We start from the raw sequence: 13,943 nt of genomic DNA on the forward strand, positions 1-13,943 counted from the left end.
TGAATCTGACTCTCGGGGGTGGTGCTCATCTCCATTTATATGCCGAAGACCCGTCATTGTTTATAGATGCCTCCTAGGTCATGTGGCCGGCATGACTGCATGAAGCATTATTACCTTCCCGCTGGAGCGATATCTATTTATCTACTCACACTTGCATGTTTTCAAACTACTAGGTTGGCAGAAGCTGGGGCTATCCTGGGAGCTCACCCTGTCCTGTGGATTTGAACCACCAACCTTTCAGTCAGCAAGTTCAGCAGTTCAGTAGTTTAACCCGCTGAGCCATCGCGGCCCCTATTTTTTAAATAGCTATTTATAATCTTTGTTACTTTTAACAGGTATGTTTTAACATTCCTTTTAATTACATTGATAGTTTAATTGTGTTTTATCTGTTATATATCTTAATAATATGTAATTTTATCTGCACCTGTTTCAACTTTCTAAGCGCCTTGAATTTCATGGTTAGGAACAAGACAGGGTATAAAACAACTGCATCGAGTACAACTCATTAGAGGCACTCGCTGCTTTCATGGAAGTAATGTTTTAAATGGGCTTTTTCATTTTTGTTTCACAGCAAAGGAAGTTATTATAGAAAAGAATGTACTAAGTGCAGGTTATTGGGATACACATTATGCAAGGCAGGACAATAATTTAGGTTCAGCACCTTGGAGAATTCCTTGGGCATCTGAAATAAAACCCAGAGACAATTCACTACATCTCTGAAAATGATACTCACTAGCCACCCCGACTGAATTTGCAAAAGTCAAGCAAAGATGGCATGAGTCTTTGGGTTGATCCAGGACAAGAGAGAGAGATAGACTGATAAACTATTTTGGTTATACCCAGGGCTGCAAAAAAAATAGATGCACAGCTAGGGTGCATAATTGAAGGTTTCTCTCCATTTCCTTCTGACTGGAGAGCTTGGTAAGCCTCAGGCAACTACCTGTCCATTATTTGTTTTGAAGCACAGAGACCCCTTACTTGATTTATGCTGGAGGCATTATAAACACAACTGTCTGTATATTGTTTGAACTAGAGATTAAATGTAAGTGGGTTTGCTGTTGTATACCTTTAAATAGTTTCTAGTTTTCTGGGGCTAAGAGTGTGTGGTTTGCTCAAGGTCTCTCAGTAGTTTTCAAACCCTGGTCTTCAGAATTGTAGTCCAACACACAAACCACACTGGTGTAAGTAGAATTTGAGATTACAGAGAGCCATTTGAATTTAAATTATATTATATTGTAAGGGGTGATTTGGGCGTCCCCCAGACATTTATACATTACCCGAGTTCGCCAAGCCGCTATGAGACCACCACTCAAGAGCCCAAAATAGTTGAGGACAAAAACACCTTTATTAGGTAGCTACCGACAGACAGGGCAACATGGGCTGTTGCTGATCCAAACTGTCTGTCCAGAGCTAATCAGCCCCGGACAATATATACCCTACTTGTTTACTACATTTCTAGTTCCCCTTTCTGGACTAGATTTACTGGAAATCCCCCAGTTCAGTTTGTGGTTAGCTAGCTACATCCTGCCTTGTCAACAACTCCAGGATGTGCTAACCACAAGCTTTATCGAAACTGATTCCTGCTAAACTTAGAACACACGCTGCAAAACAGCAAGTTTTATCTTTAATTCAGAGGGGAGACTGATCTAGTTTCCAAGCAGACAAGCATTCTAAATTGGAGTCACTTTGGTGTCTCAGTGACCCCTTCATTCCCCCGTTTTTTCATGTAACCAAGAAAGACAATTTCTTGGTTGCACAGGTGTCCAATTACAGTGGGGTATTCCAAGGTATTCAGCTGTATGTAACATGTTGAACTTCTCTTCAAGCACGACCTGATACATGGCAAAAGAGACAAGGCAAAAATCATGATTAGCAACATGACAAATAATATTTTGATGAGGTCTCTCAGCCACCCAATCCACAAGGTAATCAGCGAACCTGTTCTAAATCCTTCTCCCTCAGTTAGATATCAGGATCATAGCCACGTTTTCATCATAAGCTCTTTTAGGCCTGTTTCACCGGTCTGTTGCCCAATGCCTGCAGGGGCTACTCTCGCGGGTGTATCTCAATATTGGTGGGGACTAGGGTACCAATGGTGCAAGTACCAACCCAAAGTGGAGGCAAGACTTTACCTCCCCACTTCCCACATATCCAGAAATACCCCGGAGGCAATCCTCCCATGGCATGGTTATCAAGCAAAATACCGGGCCTTGGCCTTTCAGGAATTTGGTATTCCATTGGGAAGCTTCCTTGTGTCCGGACCAGATCTTGTCGTGGTGGAGGCTTGCCTCCCGCCGCAGGTGGCTGAGTTGCTGCACGAGGCAGCTCCGACCCGGGCTTAACCACATATCGTGCCGAACGAGAAGGTGGTTTCTTACCATCACCCTCTGGCAAGGAAGCTTGCCTTCTTGATTTTTTTTTTCAGGTGACCATCTCTCTGTGGCTATTCAACTCTCATGAATATGTTGTCATAATATACAGGGAGAGTGAGATTACAATGAGGGTAATCTCCTACTTCTATGAGATTGGCTTGGGGGAAGTTTTTATGATCAATTTCTGAGATCCCATCTGTGAATCTTGCCAAACAAGCTGATGCAGTTGGTGCAGAATCATCATGGGCCAACATAAATTGAGCCGAATCAGTCAACCCCTCTTGGTCAGCATATGTCCAAGGGGTGAACAATTTCCATCCAGATACATCCAGCAGTGGCCCTGCTTTCATGACCCAACCCTCATATTGAGAGTGAGGGCTATGGGCACAAATCCAGCAGTCTTTAACCTCTGCTTCTTTACTATATCTTTAATTAGTTGGTGGAACGTGTTTCTGTCCCAACCCATCTGGGCCTGCACCAATGGCATCATGATCAATATTAAAAAGCATAATTGTGTCCTCATTTTCACACTTGTGTTTGTCCTCAATATTACAGCACAGAGCACAAAAACAGAATACAATACAACCCACAAATCCCCACACCCAAAACCCAGTGTCCATTCGGTCTTTTGGGACACTCTCGGAAGTGTACCCTCCTTCCTTCTTCAAGGCGGTTCTAGGTAACCTGACCTCTGGGGCTAGCTCTAGGTAGCTTCGGGCCCCTCCTCTTCAGGGCAGCTCTTGGTAGCTTGACCCTTAGGGTGTGTGAATTTGAGTGGATTGTCCTTACGCAGGTTTACCTTCCAGATGTCAGGGTCTTTGGTGGTGTAGTCCTTTTTTTTTTTTTTTAATGCAGGTGTAATGTACCCCCGGCTCCACATCGCTTAACTTCACAGTAGTAAGAGTTATTTGGACCACCTCCAGTGGTCGAACACCTCCAGTGGTTCCTTCCACCTTGGCCGAGGGGATCATACTTCCAATCTTTCAGGCAAACCTAGTCTCCTGGTGAGAAAAACATGTAGCGCAGTAACAGGGAAAGGGATAACGCAGCATTCCAGTAAGTTTATACAGTTTGTTTAACACCATATTCAGAATTTGGACCTCTTTCATCAATTCCTGTTTTCCCAATTCATGTATGTCTCATTGCAGAGGTCTAATTCTCAGAGAGGGTCTTCCATACAACAATTCATAAGGTTGGCAAAAGCCTGGTACTTTCATACATGTTGGTTAACAACCTGTCCAAAGATTGGACTTCTTTCCAGAGCCCTGTTCATTCTTTTACCCAAAGATTAGGGTCAATTACAATGCAATTTCCAAGCGGTGCCTCCCACCTGGGCTAGGCACCCAAGGACCTGGTGAACAAAGCCCGCGGGCCTCTGCCACCTGGTGACCAAATGACTGAGCCATTGTCACCCCAATGTGTAGAGCATCCCATGCCCAGGGATTGCATCCCTTGACAAAGCACGCCTGACCTCTACAACTCTTTCAGCGGTGGTTGGAATCCACCCTGAATACTCCAGACCCTTGGCATCTTCGGCGAAATCAACTACTAAGGACTCAAAAGATTTAAAGGGTGTTGTTTACAAATTTCACATCCTGGGGCAGCAGCTCCGGCCAAGGCCTGCAAGCCATCCACCCAGAGCTGCCCCTCCAAGAGTGAAGCTATTCCAATTGCACCTAAATGGGTTTGTCTACTAATTTCTTTAATAATTTCCATCCCAAAGCTTTTGGGACATAAATTTTCTCATTGGGTAAGATAAAAACCTTACCCTTCCATCTTTCCCCTTCTGCTAGGGCCCACTCCTTCTCTTGTGCAGAGTAAGTCATGGACTCTACTACGGGCGTAACATCCAATTGTAAAACTGCTTCTTCTGATGTGCTTTCATCTGCTGCTTTCCTAGCTTGTTGGTCTGCCAGACGATTTCCCTGTGTTACCTGATCCTCACCATACTGATGTCCTTTGCAATGCATGACTGCTATCTCTTTTGGTTCCCATACTGCATTTAAAAGTTGCAAAATTTCTGTTGCATTTTTGATCTGCTGTCCTGCAGAGGTCAGCAGTCCCCTTCCCTTATGAATGGCTCCGTGGGCATGCAAAGTGGTGAAGGCATATTTTGAGTCAGTATAAATGTTGACTCTTTTTCCTTTAGTCAATTGGGGGGGCTCTTATCAGAGCAATCTACTCGACCCGCTGTGCGGAAGTCCCCGGAGGCAACCCCTTTGCCTCTAGGGTCTCCCCATTGCTATTCACCACTGCATACCCCGCTCTCCTTTCGGAACCAACCACACGACTTGACCCATCTGTGAAAAGCACCCATTCCGGAGTTTGTAGTGGCAGATCTTTGAGATCTGGCCTACTTGAATACACTTCATCCATCACTTCTAAACAATCATGCTGCATCAATTCTCCTTCTTCCACTGGCATCAAGGTAGCTGGGTTCAAAGTGGCACACACTGTCAATTTAACCTGTGGATTGTCTACCAACATGCTCTCATACTTAAGCATTCGGCTATTGGTGAGCCAATGGTGTCCCCTTTGTTCCATTAAAGTCACTACTGCATGGGGACATTTTAAAATCACAGGCTGCCCTAAGGTCAGCTTGTTTACTTCTTCCACAAGAACCGCAGCAGCCGCTACAGCTCTCAAGCATGAAGGCCATCCACAGGCCACATTGTCTAATTGCTTAGACAAATAAGCCACCGGCTGAGTCAACACTCCTACAGCCACTCCTTTGCGTTCTCCTACATACATACATACATACATACAATGCTGGGGCAAACATCAAAGCTTTCTTCAATTGCTCAAACGCATCTTGCTGTTCAGTTCCCCATGCCAAGGGGTCTCCTGACTTCCCTTTGGTAGCCTCGTGGAGGGGTTTGGCATATAGTCCGAAGTTCGGAATCCATATACGACAAAACCCTGCCTCTCCCAGGAATTCTCTAACCTGTTTCCTAGTCCGGGGGGTAGGGATGGAGCAAATGGCTTCTTTGCATTCCACCTCTAGCCTCCGGAGACCTTTTTCCCAAACAAAATCCCATGCACTTAACACTGGCTGAGCCTTTTTTCCCAAAACCTTGTAACCTTTATCACAAAACAAAACTATAACAAAGCCTTAGTTCCTCTCAAACATTCTTCTCTACTATCTGTTCTAAGAACACGCAACAAACAAAGCATCTTAGGTTATAATGACACAAAACCACACTGGTCCCACAAAACTCACAAAACACACCTTGAGTCTGGATAGGGGAGGTCTTGCCTTCCCCTTTTCCTTTCCATTAGGATGCCAATTTCCATTTGGGAACCACCTGTAACTATAACTCTATTCCTTCCAGTCATCCCATTGTTTTCTGCCATACACTAACATTCTTCCACCCATTCTGGATCCTTTCGCACAACCTCACACAGATACACAAACTCTTAAAGTGTAAACAGGATCAAGTGAACCTTCGGAAAGTCACTGGGGAGTGAAGGGGAATGAGGGCCACTCTATCTCACGCGACACACGCAACTTGCATGCCTTTATTCCTTTCTATTATCCGCCTGCAAAGCTTCCAATAAGCTATAGTGTCATGCACTTTATGTTCTTCTCATACACACACAAATAACAGCCATATACATTTTCATACAATCATGCATTTTCACTCTTGTAGGGCACAATGCCCCAGCTCCCTTTCTGTTCATTTATATAGATATTCCTGGAAACTCAAATTCATCATCTTCTCTCAGAAAAACCAGCCCATGCTTCATCCAATGCAGGATCAACCAATCCAATTGCAACCGGACCCCTACTGGGCTGGTTAACAGCTCCACGGTTCTGTCTCCTTCCTTTCCAACTTCCACTCCCATTTTGCACTTTCCTATTCTGTCCTCCTCCAAGATCCACCTTACAATCCGCCGCCCAGTGCCTTTGCTTGTGGCACCGTGCGCATTTATTCTTTCCAAGCTCATGCCCTAACACAGCGGCTATAACCTTGGCCCTACGAGACACCGCTGCCTCTTTCCGTTTGGCTTGCACCACCTCCCGGGACAAATAAACCTGGTTTGCAATCTCCAAAATCCTTTCCAAAGTCAAGTGAGCCAAACCAGCATCTTTCTGTAACTTTCTCCGTATGTCTGGGCTGCACTGGCTAGAGAAAACACTCTTCAACACTATCTTTCCTGCCGCCTGATCCCTCTGATCATCCATGTCATATGGAGAAAACTTTTCGAATGCTTCCCTGAGCCTTTCTAGAAATGCTACTGGACTTTCATTCTGCTCCTGCTCCATCTGGTAGATCTTTCTCAAATTTGGAACTCTTGGAGTCCCTTTTTCCAGGGCACAAACATTCAGGTTCTGATACAGCCTCAATGAGTTTCTACCATTTGCTGTATTCAGATCCCCTTGAGGGTCTACTCTCACTGGGAACACTTTCTCTTGGTATACATCCACAACATCCAAACTTCCAAACAGTGCACCGAGCACAAACACAAACCAAATACAGCATCCAAACCTCCAAACACAAACCCAAACCAAACACAGCATCCAAACCTCCAAACAAGGCACCATTCCTGCCTCGGCTGTGTACTCCTTCAATTGCTCAAAGTTATTCAACATACATCGGAGGGGGGTCATTGGCCCTCCTGTCCCTTTCGATTCTTTCCCACCCATTGGGGTACGCGGATTTGACCCTGGCCCGCACAGCCGGAAGATCAACGGTCTTCCTCCGCTTTCCCACTGGACGTGAAAGATTATTTTCCTAGTGGAGTATGTCCCCAGACCGTGGTCGGACCATCCTTGCACGTCTTGCTACTAGGGCCTGCCTCCGGACCTGGTCGGATTCCCCTTGCAGGTCTTTCCCAGAGCTCTCTTCCCTTTGGGGTTCTCTTGGTTCCCAAGGGATTCCTACGGGACCCCGAACTGCTTCTACAATTTAAAACTCTCCCTCCCCGCAATGCTAAACAACAAGCGGTTTTAAGAGGTATACTTGCCTAATTTTCGTTCCGTCCCGCGGCGGCCGGCCGACTTTCCCAGCGGTGGTTGTCTCACAACTTCTGTTTTGGAGGAGAGCACGCCTTTCCTTCGCTCGGGTGCCGCGAAGGGAACCACCGGTCTTTACCTCTATTTAGAGGCCGTGCGCACGTCTCGGCGCGGACCGTACGCAGCACCCCGGAAGGGGAAGTGGACACGCCTTGCTCCCAAGAGCAGCTCTTGAGTGGGCTACAACGGAACCTTGGCAAAACACTAGAAATCCCAAAATTCCGAAATCCCGGACGAGCCCCCAGAAATGTAAGGGGTGATTTGGGCGTCCCCCAGACATTTATACATTACCCGAGTTCGCCAAGCCGCTATGAGACCACCACTCAAGAGCCCAAAATAGTTGAGGACAAAAACACCTTTATTAGGTAGCTACCGACAGACAGGGCAACATGGGCTGTTGCTGATCCAAACTGTCTGTCCAGAGCTAATCAGCCCCGGACAATATATACCCTACTTGTTTACTACATTTCTAGTTCCCCTTTCTGGACTAGATTTACTGGAAATCCCCCAGTTCAGTTTGTGGTTAGCTAGCTACATCCTGCCTTGTCAACAACTCCAGGATGTGCTAACCACAAGCTTTATCGAAACTGATTCCTGCTAAACTTAGAACACACGCTGCAAAACAGCAAGTTTTATCTTTAATTCAGAGGGGAGACTGATCTAGTTTCCAAGCAGACAAGCATTCTAAATTGGAGTCACTTTGGTGTCTCAGTGACCCCTTCATTATGTTCTTGTAAGGTGCCCCCAGTGGCGCAGCGTGTTAAAGCGCTGAGCTGCTGAACTTGTGGACCAAAAGGTCGCAGATTCTAATCCGAAGAGCGGAGTGAGTGCCCGCTGTTAGCCCCAGCTTCTGCCAATCTAGCAGTTCAAAAACATGCAAATGTGAGTAGATCAGTAGGTACCGTTCCGGTGGGAAGGTAATGGCGCTCAATGCAGTTATGCCGGCCACATGGCTTTGGAGGTGTCTATGGACAATGCTGGCTCTTTGGCTTAGAAATGGAGATGAATCCCAACTCCCAGAGTCAGACACGACTGGACTTAATGTCAGGGGAAAACCTTTACCTAACCTAACCTATATGCTCTTGTACATAACTGAAGTATTAATTTGGTGCAGGTCTTCTTGGATTTTGAAAGTTTTCATTGTCTGATGAAAAGGATTGTAGAAGCTATGTTAGAGTCAGGCCATTTTCCTAGCATTTTCAAAACTGTCTTGTAGCAGCCCTAGACTGGACCTGGCCCAGGAGTTTCTGCATGCAATGCACTAATGTCTTTAATTAATCAATTAATTAGCCACAGATGTTTAAAACACGCAAAGTTATTTAAAATCAGTTCTATGTACACCAACCACTCTTTCTTGTTTATATAATTTAATCATTTACAGTTTTACATCCCAGCTCAGCTAGAGAAGTATGCTTTTAATTTCCATTGATTTCAATGGACATGGGAAGTGCTGAAATTTGGCCGGATCATGTCCAGCATGAATGCATAAAGCAGACATTGACAAAGTCAACAGCTACAAATTCTCTTCTGAAGTACTGCCACCTTGTGTTAACTTTCAACAAATAAGTATGCAGGGTCAGATTTTTGTTTGGTTCTGATTGCTCTTTAATGCCTGACTTGGTTTTAAAGTATTTCCCTAGCATTTCGAAGCAATATTTTTTACTTGGAACTATTGATGTATGCCATTTCCTGACTGGTGGGTCAATTTACATACTCATGACATCCACAATGATACACCGATGCATGCACAGCTTTCCATGGAGATGAGTCAGCCTTCACAAAAAACAGAGCCTTTTTGGTCCTGGTCCCAAATGCTGGAATGGCTTTCAACAAAGACCATATGTATAAGGCTTTCATGGCTGGAATCACTGGTTTGTTGTGAGTCTTTCAGGCTTCATGGCCATGTTCCTTAAATTTGATGTGTTGTTGAAGGTTTTCATGGCCGGAATCACAGGGTTGTTGTGTGTTTTCTGGGCTGTATGGCCATGTTCCAGAAGCTTTCTCTCCTGACCTTTCATCCACCTCTGTGGCAGCCATCCTCAGAGGTTGTGAAGTATGTTGGAAACTAGGCAAGGGAGGTTTATATATCTGTGTAAGGACCAGGGTGGGAGAAAGAACTCTGTTGGAGGTAGGTGTGGATGTTGTGATTAATCACCTTGATTAGCATTTGATGGCCCTGTGGCCTCAAGGCCTGACTTCTTCCTGGGAGAATCCTTTGTTTGGAGGTGTTAGCTGTCCCTAATTGTTTCATGTGTGGAATTTCTCTTTTTTCAGAGTGTTGTTCTTTATTTACTGTTCCTCTTCCAAAGTGAACTAAACCACCTAAACTAGACTCTACAGGCCAATGGGTACTCCACCACAGATATCAGAAAAGCTGCAAGACCAAGAACAAGCCACGAGAGAAAAGACACAGATCAATCCAGAGGAAAAGTGTCCTTACCATACATCAAGGGAACCACTGACTTCATAGCGAAGCTGATGAAGAAATACAACCTACAAACTATCTACAGACCCACTAAGAAAATCCAACAAGTGCTAAGTTCAGCAAAGGACAAGAGAGATCCTCTCACCTCTGCAGGAGTCTACCGTATACCATGCAGCTGTGGACAAGTCTACATAGGGACCACCAAACGCAGCATTGCCCAAACACGAATCAAGGAACATGAAAGGCACTGCAGACTATTTCACCCAGAGAAGTCAGGCATAGCAGAGCACTTGATGAACCAACCTGGACACCGCATATTATTTGAGAACACAGAAATACTGGACCACTCTAACAACTACCAGATCAGAGTACACAGAGAAGCCATTGAAATCTACAAACATGTGGACAATTTCAACAGAAAGGAGGTAACCATGAAAATGAACAAAATCAAGCTACCAATATTTTTAAAAAACTCTAAAATCAGAACGGTAAATAAAGAACAACACTCTGAAAACAGAGAAACTCCATACATGAATCAATCAGGGACAGGTAACACCTCCAAACAAAGGATTCTCTGAGACAGGAAGAAGCCAGGCCTTGAGGCCACAGGACTATCAAATGCTATTCAAGGTGATTAAGTACAACATCCACACCTGCCTCCAGCAAACAAGAGTTCTTTCTCCCATCCTGGACCTTACACAGATATATCAAACACACTTGCCTAGTTTCCAACATACCTCACAACCTCTGAGGATATCTGCCACAGATGTGGGTGAAACGTCAGGAGAGAAAGCTTCTGGAACATGGTCATACAGCCCAAAAGATTCACAGAAACCCAAAGATCCATAAGACTTCCTTCTTGTTTGTCTTCAGGGAGGACAGTTAAGAATTTTAATTGCTTTATAGATTGGAGAAAAAAAAGTTAAGTGGGGACATGATATCATGTTTAATATATGAAAATATTTTTTAAAGTGCCCTGAGTGAGTTATGGGATATTGTATGCCATTGGGCAAACCATAGCTCTGGAGGATATGAGCCCAATGACATGGGAAATGCTTCACCCCAACGCATTGCACTGCTTTGAGCAACACATCAAGCTTTTATAGGTTGATAGCATTTCAGAGATAGGAAACTGTCTAAACTGCTCTGAGCATTCCTTGAAGAAGAAAAACCCTGTGAAATTCATGGAGTCACCATCAGTTGGCAGTTTGGACTCACATGCATACACAACAGCAGAGAGCTGGCAAAGGCTAGCAATTCTGTTTAAGAAGTAGAGAAAAAAGAGACTAAGCAAACAATCTAAAGTCATATTGTAACAATTTATTTATTTTCTGCCTTTCTCCTCATACAGGGACTCAAGGCAGTTAACAATAAATATCGGTGCAAACTATGTCTAAGGTTTTGAAGCTAACACTAAAGCAAGCCACTTTCACTTGGGGGAGATGTGAGGGAATAACAGAATGGGAAGAGACAAGCTGGAAAGATCTTTAAGCATATCAGGTCACATTTCAAAGGGGTTAGGATAGGTGGATAAAAAGCTATGAGGCTTTGGGTCTCTGAAAACTGCTTAACAGTATCCCTGCTGCTCCCTCTGAAGACATCTTTAACTCTTTAAGGAAGAGGTCCAGCAAATAAGAAGCAGACAAGAATTTTGTTCTACGGGAGTCTGTTAGCCACATGTTAGGAGTCAGGGAGATTTCCCACTAGAACTGCTGGATTGAAAACTGGTCAGGACTCCTATGTTTTTAAAAGCTGTGTAGAAGAGAGAATTTCAGTAGGTGCTGCTTCTCATGCAAGCAGGTAATAAGCAGCAGTCACTGATATTCCTTTTCTGTGTGCCTTCAAATTGCCTGTTGGCTTGTGGCAACACCATAAATTTCACAGGGTTTCTGTATGTAAGGAATACTCCGAGGTGGTCTTGCCAGTTCCTTCCTCTGTCTGACATGCAGCCTACAGCACTAGATATTCACTGGTGGTCTCCCATTCAAGTTCTAACCAGAGCTTGTGTGTACGTTCCTTCAACTACCCCGTTTCCCCTAAAATAAGACATTCCCAAAAAATAAGACCTAATAGAGGTTTTGCTGAATTGCTTAATATAAGGCCTCCCCCGAAAGTAAGACCTAGCAAAGTTTTTGTTTGGAAGCCCACCAAACAAAACACCATAGCATGAAGGATTGGTAAATGTACATACCAGTTGTATATGGAAATAATGGACGTAACAAGAAATTCTTTACAGAAGTCACAGTTTGTCTGGTTTGGTTATGTTGGTTTGTGATGACACCTACTGTATAAATATTCATTTTCTTGTTCAACAATAAATCTGAATTCTTCTTCATGAAAAAATAAGCCATCCCCTGAAAATAAGACCTAGCGCATCTTTGGGAGTAAAAAATAATATAAGACACTGTCTTATTTTTGGGGAAACACGGTACCCAGAGAATGAATGTTGAATCCCATAAGTTTCCTTGGCAAGAAATAGTCAGAGGAGGTTTTGCCAGTTCCTTCTTCTGAAGTATAGCCTAACAGAACCTTTTGTTGACTATTTCCCATCTAAGTGCTACTAACCACATCTGACCCTGCTTTGCTTCCAAGATCAGACCGGGTCTGGTGCCTTTAATGTACTTATGCTCTCTTCTACATCATCATTGTAGGTCCAAGAGCCTTTCTCAAGTTTTCATTCTCAAAACCCTACTTTCCATCCTTGTTCCTTCACAAGAAGATGCTATCAAGATCTATTCAAAACTATGATTCTTGCAGGGAAGGCAGTAATAGCTTGGGGCTGGAGAGACGAAAAAAAGTGGAATATGGTGAATTGGAATAACTATTTGCTTGACCAGGTCCAATCAGAAATTATTGCAAATGTAACCTCTGAGGATAAGAAGGAAGATAAAATGAGGAAAATTAAAGAGAAATGAACAATATATTCAGATTGGATAAAAAGTGGCAAAGCCAATGTAACTATTGTACAGAAATGGGAAAAGTTGTGCTCATGGATGGAGTTACATTTCTAATGGAATTGTAGTAAGGGGTAGGGGTGGGGGGAGTGGAGGGGGGGAGGGGGAGGGAAGGGGGGGAAATGAATAGAATGATGATATATTAGATATGTGAGTAGACAATATAGAAGGGAAGAGGATGGAGAAATGTGATAATAGATAAATGATGTGTAGATATGAACATTTGTATTAAATGTGCAATATACTCACAACATGAAATATAAGATAATATCAATAAAAATATATATTTTTAAAAAAGATGATGCTTTTTGGACCCCACTGTCTCCTGTGAGCTTCTTGAAGGCACAGAACTAAGATGAGTTTCCTCCAAGTTCACAAGAAGTCTAGCACTTTTCTATCTGTTGGGAGTGCTTTGATTTTATTTTCCTGCATAGCAGGGTGTTAGTCTAGATGCCCTTTGTAATCTCTTCCAACTTTATGACCCTATGATTCTAAGTACTTCAGTTACAATATGGACCCTTCTCTCTGTGCTGTCCCACTCCTGTCTGCTGAGTTTCCAGTGTCTGCCTGTTACCAGGCATCTGACTGCATATACTGCTGCCAGCATTTTTTTTCTCCTCCTCTCTGGCCAGTGGAGCAGCTGGAAGCTTCCCCAAATCACTAGAAGCAGCAGGAGAAGAAGATGACAGCATGGTGTTCCCTGTCACCACTTTACACTGGAACCAAAAAAACCAAGTATTCCTCTGAGCAAGGGGGACAATCTCTCAGTTTTTAAATGGAAAAATGTGACATGTGAAAAATGTGTAAAATGCAGGCATTTTACAACCCTACCGGTGACAATAAGATAATGTGACCCAGGCCCCATCTACACTGTCATATAATCCATTTTCTGAATCCAGATTATCTGTTTTGAACTGGATTATATGGCAGTGTAAACTCACATAAACCAGTTCAAATCATATAATCTGGATTCAGAAACTGGATTATATGACAATGTAGATCCAGCCCCAGTTCTGTATGGGATTCTGCAACAATTACCTCTAAAATATTCCATCCTGTTAACTATCTATTGCTTATTTCCCAAGACGAGCTCCATTTCATTCTCACAAGCAGTTGTGACCAGGAAAGATAAGCTTGTTCTTTCCTTGTAGAGCAGTGGTCCTCAACGTGTGAGT

The sequence above is a fragment of the Anolis carolinensis genome, chromosome 5 (assembly GCF_035594765.1).
Source record: "Anolis carolinensis isolate JA03-04 chromosome 5, rAnoCar3.1.pri, whole genome shotgun sequence".
NCBI classification, from domain to species: domain Eukaryota; kingdom Metazoa; phylum Chordata; class Lepidosauria; order Squamata; family Dactyloidae; genus Anolis; species Anolis carolinensis.